This window comes from Suricata suricatta, chromosome 2 (assembly GCF_006229205.1).
Source record: "Suricata suricatta isolate VVHF042 chromosome 2, meerkat_22Aug2017_6uvM2_HiC, whole genome shotgun sequence".
Taxonomy (NCBI): Eukaryota; Metazoa; Chordata; class Mammalia; order Carnivora; family Herpestidae; genus Suricata; species Suricata suricatta.
The window spans coordinates 108,011,513-108,021,011 of record NC_043701.1 but is presented as its reverse complement, the minus strand read 5'-3'; the positions used below and the strand labels follow the sequence as shown (position 1 = coordinate 108,021,011).

Below are 9,499 nucleotides of genomic sequence, written 5' to 3'. Positions count from 1 at the left end.
TCATGAAATGGGTGCAGACGATCCAGGGAGCAGTCTGGCAACATTTACTGAGTCCCATAACTGGGCAAAAAACCCAGATAAATTCTGATTGTAATAGAATATGTCCAAGGATATCTGTCCTAGTGCTATTTGTGGTGGTGATGAGTGGAGGCTGTACAAGTCTCTAGCACAAAGAGGGTTGATACGGGCATTTGATGTGGCAATCAGAATAATAAAATGGGTGCACGCTCAGCCTAGCTGGAGCTTAATAAGCTAGTACTGATTGATGACAATAAGAAGCAGATTGGGATTTATAGCATAGTGTCATTTACATACATTCCAAACATGTTTACAAAATGACCACATCCCCACAGCAGCTACAAAAGTGCCCAATACAAGGTAGGTTTTCCATGTTGTTATTTTGTTGTCCTTATTAAATATATCTATTAGGTAGCAGTATACATTTTTCAATGATACAAACAAAATGAGATCCATAATGACATTTACGTAAATTAAGGATACATGAGCATAGACACACAAAAAATCATATATTTTTAAGGGCATACACAAATCTAAAAACATATTTCAGGGCATCATTCTTCTGGATGCAGCCATTCAATATTAGAATGAAAGTCCCTGGAGTGAAACAAAATTAATTCATAAATCTCTGTTGTACCCAAGGTCAAATACCCTCAAGAACACCCACTATGTTCTGGTTTTACATTCACTAGGCAGCATTCTGAAGTCTGAGAGTTTCTTGGGTACCTGGTTGACAGAACAGGCAGAGGGAAGGCTTCCCAAAAGCCACGATGTGAATATTCCATTTATTAGAAAAGGTCTGAGCGGCTCTGAGCAACATAAATTCACATATTGGCATCAGTCTCTTGTGATCTGAGTTATGAAGATCCGTACCCAAAAGCTTAGATGTCTCCTAGTTCCCCTATCTTCCTAAAGCAATGGTTAAATATAGATTTAGGTTCAATTTTCTGAGTTTGTTTGGAAAGAATACTTCATAGGTAGTTCTGTGTGCTTCCTAGTGCTCCATATCAGGGGCACATCGTGTCTGATTGCGGCATGGAGAGTGAAATAACATGATGTTTGGGATTCGGTGTAAAATATTTCAGCAAAGGAAGAATGCGAATTAAAAACAGGGAAATATAAATGCACTCCTGTAAAATCTTGATTGAATCTGTTGAGTTTTGTTGGTAGATAGTTGGGGGACTCATGGTATCCTGTGTGTGTATGTGTGTGTGTGTGTGTGTGTGTGTGTGTGTGAAATTTTGAGAGAGAGAGAGAGAAAGGAGAGAGAAGTAAGTCCTCTTGCCTAATAAAATTGGCAATCTCCCATCTTCTGACTCCTCTTTTCCTATCCAGGCAGTTGCAACATTAGCTCATGCTTACCATTTTGGTATTCACATTCCTCTTCAATTTTTAACCCCAGAGATTGCTCTTATTTTCTTAGAATTCAGATGATGAATTTAAAAGGATGATATAGGTTTTCAGATGATATAGGTTTTGTAGCAGGAGAGAGTTCAGGTAATGTAATCTGCACCCCCTCCCCCCCTTTTTTTTTTGAAAGGGAGATTTTTACTTGTGCCTTCAAAATAGTTTTAATTGTTTTCCTAATATACAGGGAGGCAGTCTATACAGTGGCTATTTTCTTATCAAATATCTTACAGATACCTGCTATAAATTTATAATAGTAACCCCTGTCCTAGAAAAAAAAAATCCAAGTACCTTTCCTACCTTAACAATTTTTATATTGGCTAACATAGTGATTTTTTTTGGCATTACCTGGTGTTTTGTTTTAATTTTACCTAAAGAGCAGTGAGTGTACAGCACTCAGTTGAGTAAGGTCCGAGGACTGAGTCATCTTCAACTGCATGGAGCCTAAGAGATTACAAAGTATTATCTCATTTCATACTCAGAACAGCCTTACAGCACAGCAGGCATTGTCCTTGTGTGTTTACAGATGGAAAGACTGAAGCCTAAAGAGACAAGGAAAAGCAGCAAGACTCACCTGATAAATGCCAGGGCCAGGATTGGGGTCCTCAGTCTCTTACCACCCCATAGCACTTGTCCTCCAAAAAGCCAAGCCGTCTTCTCACAGGATTATTAGTGTATTCATTTGCAGATTCTAAAGCAGCTAAGCCTTAAAAGAAGAAAAAATAAATAAATAAAAGGATAACAATAACTTCAAAACCCAAAGAGTGGAGTGGAGCTTCCTGTTTTAGACCAAAATAATGAAAATAAAAGTCAGAGTGGGTGGTGAAAAAGAATAAATCTGAAGGGAAAAAATCATTTTCTCTGGGTTTAGGGTGACTGCCAACTATCTATACCCTCTCCTGTGTGTTTAGGAAAAAATACTGCAAATACACGCATATTCTTCAGACAAGGGTGATCCTCTGCAGCTGGCTGGCCGGTCTTTGCCTTCTCTGTCATTTTCATACAAACATATAAATCTGAGGTTGGGCTGGGTCAAAAAGACAGTTTTGGTATGAACTATTTATACTTGATTGGCCCCTGTGTTCATGTAGTTTTGCCAAGCATTTTAATAGTTTCATTGAGTAGTCTTTATTCTTTTCTGGGAAAAAAACAATTCAGGGTGGTGATGGGAGGGGCATAAGGCATGGAATGCCTCTGTCTTCCATAAAGACTTTGGACCCCCTTCCCATAGTAGATGCAGAAAGAAGCCTTGACCTCTGACTTGCAAATAGTTGGGGATATTTTCCTGGTAGTTCACCGCTGTCATTCTTTGCCTTTGGACTGTGATTTAAATTCCAGTTCAGTCCCTGATTAGTAGATAATGAAAGTATTAGAACTGAGGGAAATTGTTAATTCCTGGTAGACAACAGGGTGACATTGAGGCAATGTAACTTCATTTGCAAATTGATTTTTAAGTAGCTCATTTATTTAGTACTTCTTATCCAATACCTTAAAAGATCTTTACATTTATCATTAGAAAGTAAAATATAAGCTGTGGGTGGCTCAGTCAGTTAAGCATCTGACTCTTTATTTTGGCTCAGGTCATGATCTCACAGTTGGTGAGTTTGAGACCCACATCAGGCTCTGCACTGACAGCCTGGAGCCTGCTTGGGATTCTCTCTCTCTCCCTCTCTCTCTGCCCACCACTCCCTCTCAAAATAAACAAATAAATAAAACTTAAAAAGAAGAGTACAGAAAAATATAAAGAAAAAAATAAAAAGCCACCCACATTACTACCTTCTACCATAACCCCCTAAAAAGTTTATTAAATATATTCCCTTGCTGCTTTTTCTTCTGGTTTTATTTCTCCTCAAAAATTGGGTTTATTACATATAAGTATAATAAAATGTACATAAAAATACGTTTTATATTTATAAAGTAAATATAAAATAAAATTATATATAAGTTTTTAGAACTTCCTTTTTATTCGTGTTATGTAACAGGCATTTCCCCGTTATTGCCATTCTCACAGAACATAAATCGTAAAAATCTTCAACTTATTCCAAAGTAAAGATATGTCATAATTTACTGGACAAGACCTTTACTGTTCAACTTGTTTCACTTATTTTTGTATATTAATAAAGTCACAATGTACATTTTATAGTTGTATCTTTGTCAATGGGTTGGATTACATCTTTACTATAATTTCCTAGAGAAGAAGTCACTGGAGCAAGAGAAGCACAATTTTGAGGTTCTCAGTATGTCTTTAAATTTTTTTTTCCAAAAACAAGCTCCACCTCCGCAGGCTGTGGGCAGGAGGGCTTGGTTCCCTGGACCCTCCCATTCATGGGTTTAATCCTTGCCTCTGCCACAGGAGAGGGGACCCCGAGCTCTGTAGGCTCCAGGTCAAGTGCCCACCCCACTCATAGCAGGGTAGAGGTGGGTCACCACTCAGCCTGTTTTTCCCAGACTCCATCCACAGGAGAATGGCTGGCATCTGGAGAACTCTAAGTGTTCTGTAAAGATCCTCCCCAGTCCCTTCCTTACCAGCCAGCCCTGCTGACCACAAGACCAACCAGTCTCCTCTTTATTTTTTTATATTTATTCATTTTTGAGAGTGAGTGCTCGAGCAGAGGGGAGGCAGAGAGAGAGAGAGAGAGAGAGAGAGAGAATCCCAAGTGGGCTCCATGATGCCAGTGCGGAGCCTGACTCAGGGCTCAAACTCATGAACTGAGAGATCATGACCTGAGCTGAAGTTGGGCACTTGACTGCCAGAGCCCCCCAGGCGCCCCACAGGACCACTCTCCTCCTAAACTCAGTTTCAGGAGATGAAAGAGGGTGAGCTCTTATTTCATCCAGCTCCACCTCTCCTTTTACACGGAAATCTCTCTCCATTCCTGCCTGATTCTTCTGTGTGCCAAGGTGAAGGCAGCTACCCAAGACCTCGAGAGGAGCCCCCCTCCAGCAAAGCTTGGAAAGAGCAGAAGAAGGACAAGGAATTGCTGGGCAGGCGTCCCTCTTGCTTCCATCCAGCATGCTTACCCACACCCTTCACTAGGCTCTAGAAACTTTTCCAGGTAAGAGGTCCGGGTAAGAGGCCTCTCATTCTGCTGAGGAGGTAGATGCTGAGAGAGAGAACAAAACAAAACAAAACAAAACTTTATTTTCCTTCCAAGAGGGAAGTTCAAGGTGAGTAAGAAAGGAGCACAGAAAGGGAGAGAACATGGAAGTACAGTAATGAATATATGGGACAGAGTCATCCTTACAGGTAACTCAAGGCCGCCATCCAAACAGCAGGAAGTCAAGGGAAGCACTTCCGGTCCCTAGAGCTTTCCCTGGCACTCTCGTTCACAGCAAGTAGGTGTGTTCCACAAGGGCCTCACTCGATACCAACCGCTTTAGGAGTCAGATTTCTGGAATCCTTTAATTAAAGTATCAAGACACAGGGTTAAGATGAAAGACTTAGCAGAAATGTGGACTGCGCCCAGCACTGCCGGTGGTCTGCCTGGAACTAGTGAAGGCACAGGAGGATCTTGTCCCAGCTCGTGCACCTGTGGGGGTCTGGCTGTAACGTCCAGTTGGGGGCTTGGGGGACACTGTCAGGTGGAGGAGAGCCTGTGTGGGAGCTCTGGGCTGAGCTCCTGGAGACTGAGCCCCACTGCCCTTGAGAAGTATCTGTATGTGGATGTCTCTGGAAATACCCTGGATGCCCAGGGAGCAAGAAGGGGGGCTGCCCCAGGCTCAGTCATGCAGCACACCTGCCCCTTACTCAGCCTCTGGATGTAGGAGCTTTCCCAGGGCCCTCCCTGCTCCCAGGATTCACCCTGTGCATTTTTATTTCTCTGAGTACTCTAGGCACAGGTTTCCATCTTCAGGGCTCCTGTACCTTGGATCATATCCATAATCCTGAAACTAAAAGCCCCAAGATACCTTTTTAAAGAGAAATATATATTTGTATTTATATATTCTTATAACATACGCTTGTATCTAAGCATGAATGTGAACCTCCCTCCTACTGAAGGGCTGCCTGATGGTGGGGAATCCACAACACCCATATTCAAGGACCACCCCACCCATAGGCATGTTAAGACCAGACTCCAGTGGTCTGCAGATACTAACGAGTTGCCTGAATAGCAACCATCTAGATTTCACACGCTCTGACCACCGCCCCACCCACACACCAACACCCAAAATACAGGATTTCCATCCCCTGCACCACCCTCCAAGAATATCTGTGGGCCTTGAGAGGCATCTCACAGGTGCTCATTACAGCCCTGCCATTATTCTTCTGACTCCCCACCAACTCCACTGATGGTCAAGGTCTATGTCCCTCACCCTCAAGAGACCATCCAAGTCCTCCCCTAGTGCCCCTACCTCCACATTAGTGGGGGCAGCACTCTCCTGCTGTGTGATTCCTCCTCCCTCAAAGCAGAGCCCCTTCCCCTGGAACCCCATGAATCAACTCCTACCGCCCAGCCTCAAGACCCTCTCGCCTGGAGACTGAATGCAGACTTAACAATGCTGAGCTAGAGACAGCCCTAGACAGAAATGTCACTGTGGCTTCCCCACTTCAGCTTCTCCCCCAGCTACCTGGGTTCTTCCCCTTTCAGCTGAGACTCCACCCAAATTCATGCCGCCTTGAAGTCAGGAGTCTGTCTGTCAGGTTTGGATCCTAGCTCACGTCCAGGTCAGGACCCAGGGGACATTTTTACCTAGCTAATCACCAACCAGTAGATACTAAATTGAGTTGAAGAGTAGAAATACTCTCTTGAAGCACCTCCCTTCATTGAATTTTGGGACAGCTCCTTCTTCACAGTTAAGTATTCAGGGACTATCACCATGCTATCTCCTTAGTTCTGTAAACATGTGCATGTTGATGAATCCAGAATATCGCATGGATACTTTGTGTGAAAATGATCAGCAAAGAGGAGTCTATTCTGTTCTTCCAGGGATCTAGGGTCACATGAGATCTTATTAAATTTAATCAGCCAGATGTGTAATGAATTTTTTTATGTTTTATTTATTTTTGAGAGAGAGATCGTGAGTTGGAGAAGGGTGGAGTGGGGGGGGGGGACACAGAATCAGAAGGAGGCTCCAGGCTCTGAGCTGTCAGCACAGAGCCCGATGTGGGGCTCGAACTCAGGAGCTGTGAGATCATGACCTGAGCCAAAGTCAGACGCTTAACTAATTGAGCCACCCAGGTGCCCCTGAAATTTTTTTTAATTATGAAAGAGTTCTGTAGGCTCTCTAGCCAATGCCCTTGGCAAGGGAAGGGGCCCCTCTCTAGGCATGGCCCCAGGTTTCTTGGAAAGAGCCTGACCTCTGGCCTCTGATCTTGGCCCTCCCCTTATACTACTGAGTGTTCCTGAGTAATTCATGTCACTTTTCTGAGTTTCTGTTTTCTAACCTAGGAACCAAAAAACCTTACCAGATTATTTTAAGAATTGGAGACTTAATAGACACTCAGTAAATGGTGGCTCTTGGAGCTATTACTTAGTCTGGGAATATTTTTAGAAGAAGAACTAGATGAACCATATGCTTATCAACAGCTCCACATCTGTCTTTGAAATATGACTCTCTCTGCTTCTCACACACATATGACTGCACACACATGCATGTACACAGACACACACACGTGTGGGAAGGAGCAAGGATTCTAGACCCAGGCTTCCAGGATTTGAGTCCTGGGACTGTATACCCTTTTCTCCTGTGACCTTGGTCACTTAATTGATGAGTTCTTCTCCCCCATATGTTAAATGAGTGCGGTTGTAGTGGACCTGAGGATGAAATGAGTTAATATATTTAAACCATTAGAACAATCACTAGCACAGAACAATGCCCAGCACATAAAAGAGCACACAGGTTAACTATTATTATTACTGCTATTATTCATTATTCCCCTGGCAGGGGGGGGGGGGAGGGGGGACTCTGACAGGGAGAAACCCAAATTTCAATTCTCATTTTCACCACTGACCTCTGTTCTGTAACCTCCTATATGCTTCTTTCTTTCATTTACACCTCTGCTTTTCTTTCCAGAAGAGTTGGAACAAGTGGGTCTGCTGGACTCACCTCTTCTAGCCACAGAACAAACAGCACAGGAACCCAGGAACCATCTCTTGGCTTCAGGTGGCCCCATGGAAAAAGAGGACCCCCTTTCTCCCAGAGACCCGTCTATCAGCACAGTTAGCAAAGGAAGGGGGTCACTACCTGAAGGGTGAACATCACCTCAGTCGACTCTGTCCGCCTTGGCAGAGTGTCCCTCATGAGGAGACCAAGGGAGGCTGTTTGACCAATGAAGACCAGATGTCACCACAGCAAGGGTGGCTCTGACTGACCTTCTGTTCATCCGGTCTGTCAGCAGTCCATTAGCAGTCCCATAAGTGACCCTGGTCTGATAGCATCTCCACTTAATGGGGCTCTTCGGAGGATACCTGGTCAAGAATGATGGCTGCCCAGGCCAACTGGAAGGGGAAGAACTGTCATGGCAGCCAGTCAGCCAGGAAGTTGAGTAACAAGTGGAGTGGAGGAGGAGCCTTATGGGCACACCGGAGAAGCTGTTGGGGCAAAGGAAGGGGCACTGTGGAGGCAGAAGGAAGAAAGACTGATGGGCAAGGCCTCCTCTTACCTTTGGCTCATCCTCGAGAGACTGATCAAAGAAAGCAGGAAGAGAAGCGAGTTTCCTCTGACTTCCCTAAAGCAAGCGTTCTTCAGAAAAGAGAATGGTGAGCCTAGGTAGGGTGGATAAATGACCTGATGTCCATCCAGAGATGTGTCTATTAATGGATGTAAAATGGAAAGATGAATCACTGAGACTGATTAATATTTATGAAGAGCCAAACGAGGCAGAGTGAAAAAGACCCATATGTTGGACAAGAAGGGAAATGGGGAAAAGGGATTTGTTTGGGTAAGGTTTCTGTTTTGATCACTGAGTAAGCTTATAAGTCAGGAATGTAGGATAGAAAACTAAAATCTGTATCTAGAAGTTATTAGCATTGTGCACAAAAGTTCTGTGGGTGCCTACTTTTTACGTGCCATTCCGTCTTAAAAATAACTTTGATTCTGTAGAGGCAGTTGTGATGGAAAAGGCACTCTAAAGGGTAAGCAAGTTTCTTGTGAAAAGAATCCAAGCTCTTCAAACTACAGTTAAGAAATGTAAAAAAGTTACTGATTTTACTCCTTCAGATGAAAAGAAATTTATAAGCAGGAGAGAAATTATGGATAGAGGCAAGTTCTGACTACAGTGGTTCAGAGACACACCAGAGTGAGAGGAGACTGCTTCAGGAAATTTCTGAAAGGTTAAATAGGAAAGCTGAGCATCAAAATCCTCCCGTGATGAGAATAAATATAGAAGATGTGTTTTCAAGGAGCGACATTGCATAATCATCAAAGGAAGGACAAAGACAGAGAAGGAAACCTGAAGTCCCAAATAAATAACAGAAGCCGGACCATAAAAGACACTGAATATAGGGGCGCCTGGGTGACTCAGTTAAGCGCCTGATTCTTGATTTCAGCTCAGGGCATGATCTCAGGGTTTGTGAGTTCGAGCCCTGCGTCACACTCTGCACTGACAGCATGGAGCCTGCTTGGGATTCTGTCTCCCTCTCCCTCTGCCCCTACCCTGCTCATGCTATCTCTCTCTCTCTCTCTCTCTCTCTCTCTCTCTCTCTCTCTCTCAAAATAAATAAATAAACATTAAACAAACTTAAAAAAAAGACCGAATATAGTGCACAGATACTCAGATGGTGTGGAAAGATAAGTCAGAAGCCTAAACTCAGTTGCCATTATCACGCAAAGGAACAACATTACTCTTAGTAAAAATAAATGACTTAGCATGTGACCAATACCGCTTTTCTTAAGTACTGCAGGAAAAGGCTGATAATCACCCCCTATCAAGGGTTTTCAGCCCACTTACGTGAGCCCTACAAGTAGGAGGCATAGAAATGTTTGCTGACCATTGTTATCTTTCAAGGAGTTGAAGCAAACTGACCTTACACACTGGACTTCGTTAGCACTCGCCAACACAGATTACAACATATAGGGTGGAATTCTCCTAAGGACATTAAGCAATGTTTGCAAATGTGTGCAGGTAAGTGTG

At 43.4% G+C, this 9,499-nt stretch overlaps 1 long non-coding RNA gene across 1 annotated transcript; it reads right to left on the bottom strand.

Annotated features, from left to right (window-relative positions):
- Window positions 1-1,780: 1,780 nt before the first annotated feature.
- LOC115271942 lies at window positions 1,781-7,825 on the bottom strand. The gene is made up of 3 exons (XR_003900175.1): window positions 7,740-7,825; window positions 2,000-2,131; window positions 1,781-1,869 (listed from the first exon to the last, which is right to left on the bottom strand). It is a non-coding gene; the product is annotated as an uncharacterized LOC115271942 (long non-coding RNA).
- Between the last annotated feature and the right edge of the window lie 1,674 nt (window positions 7,826-9,499).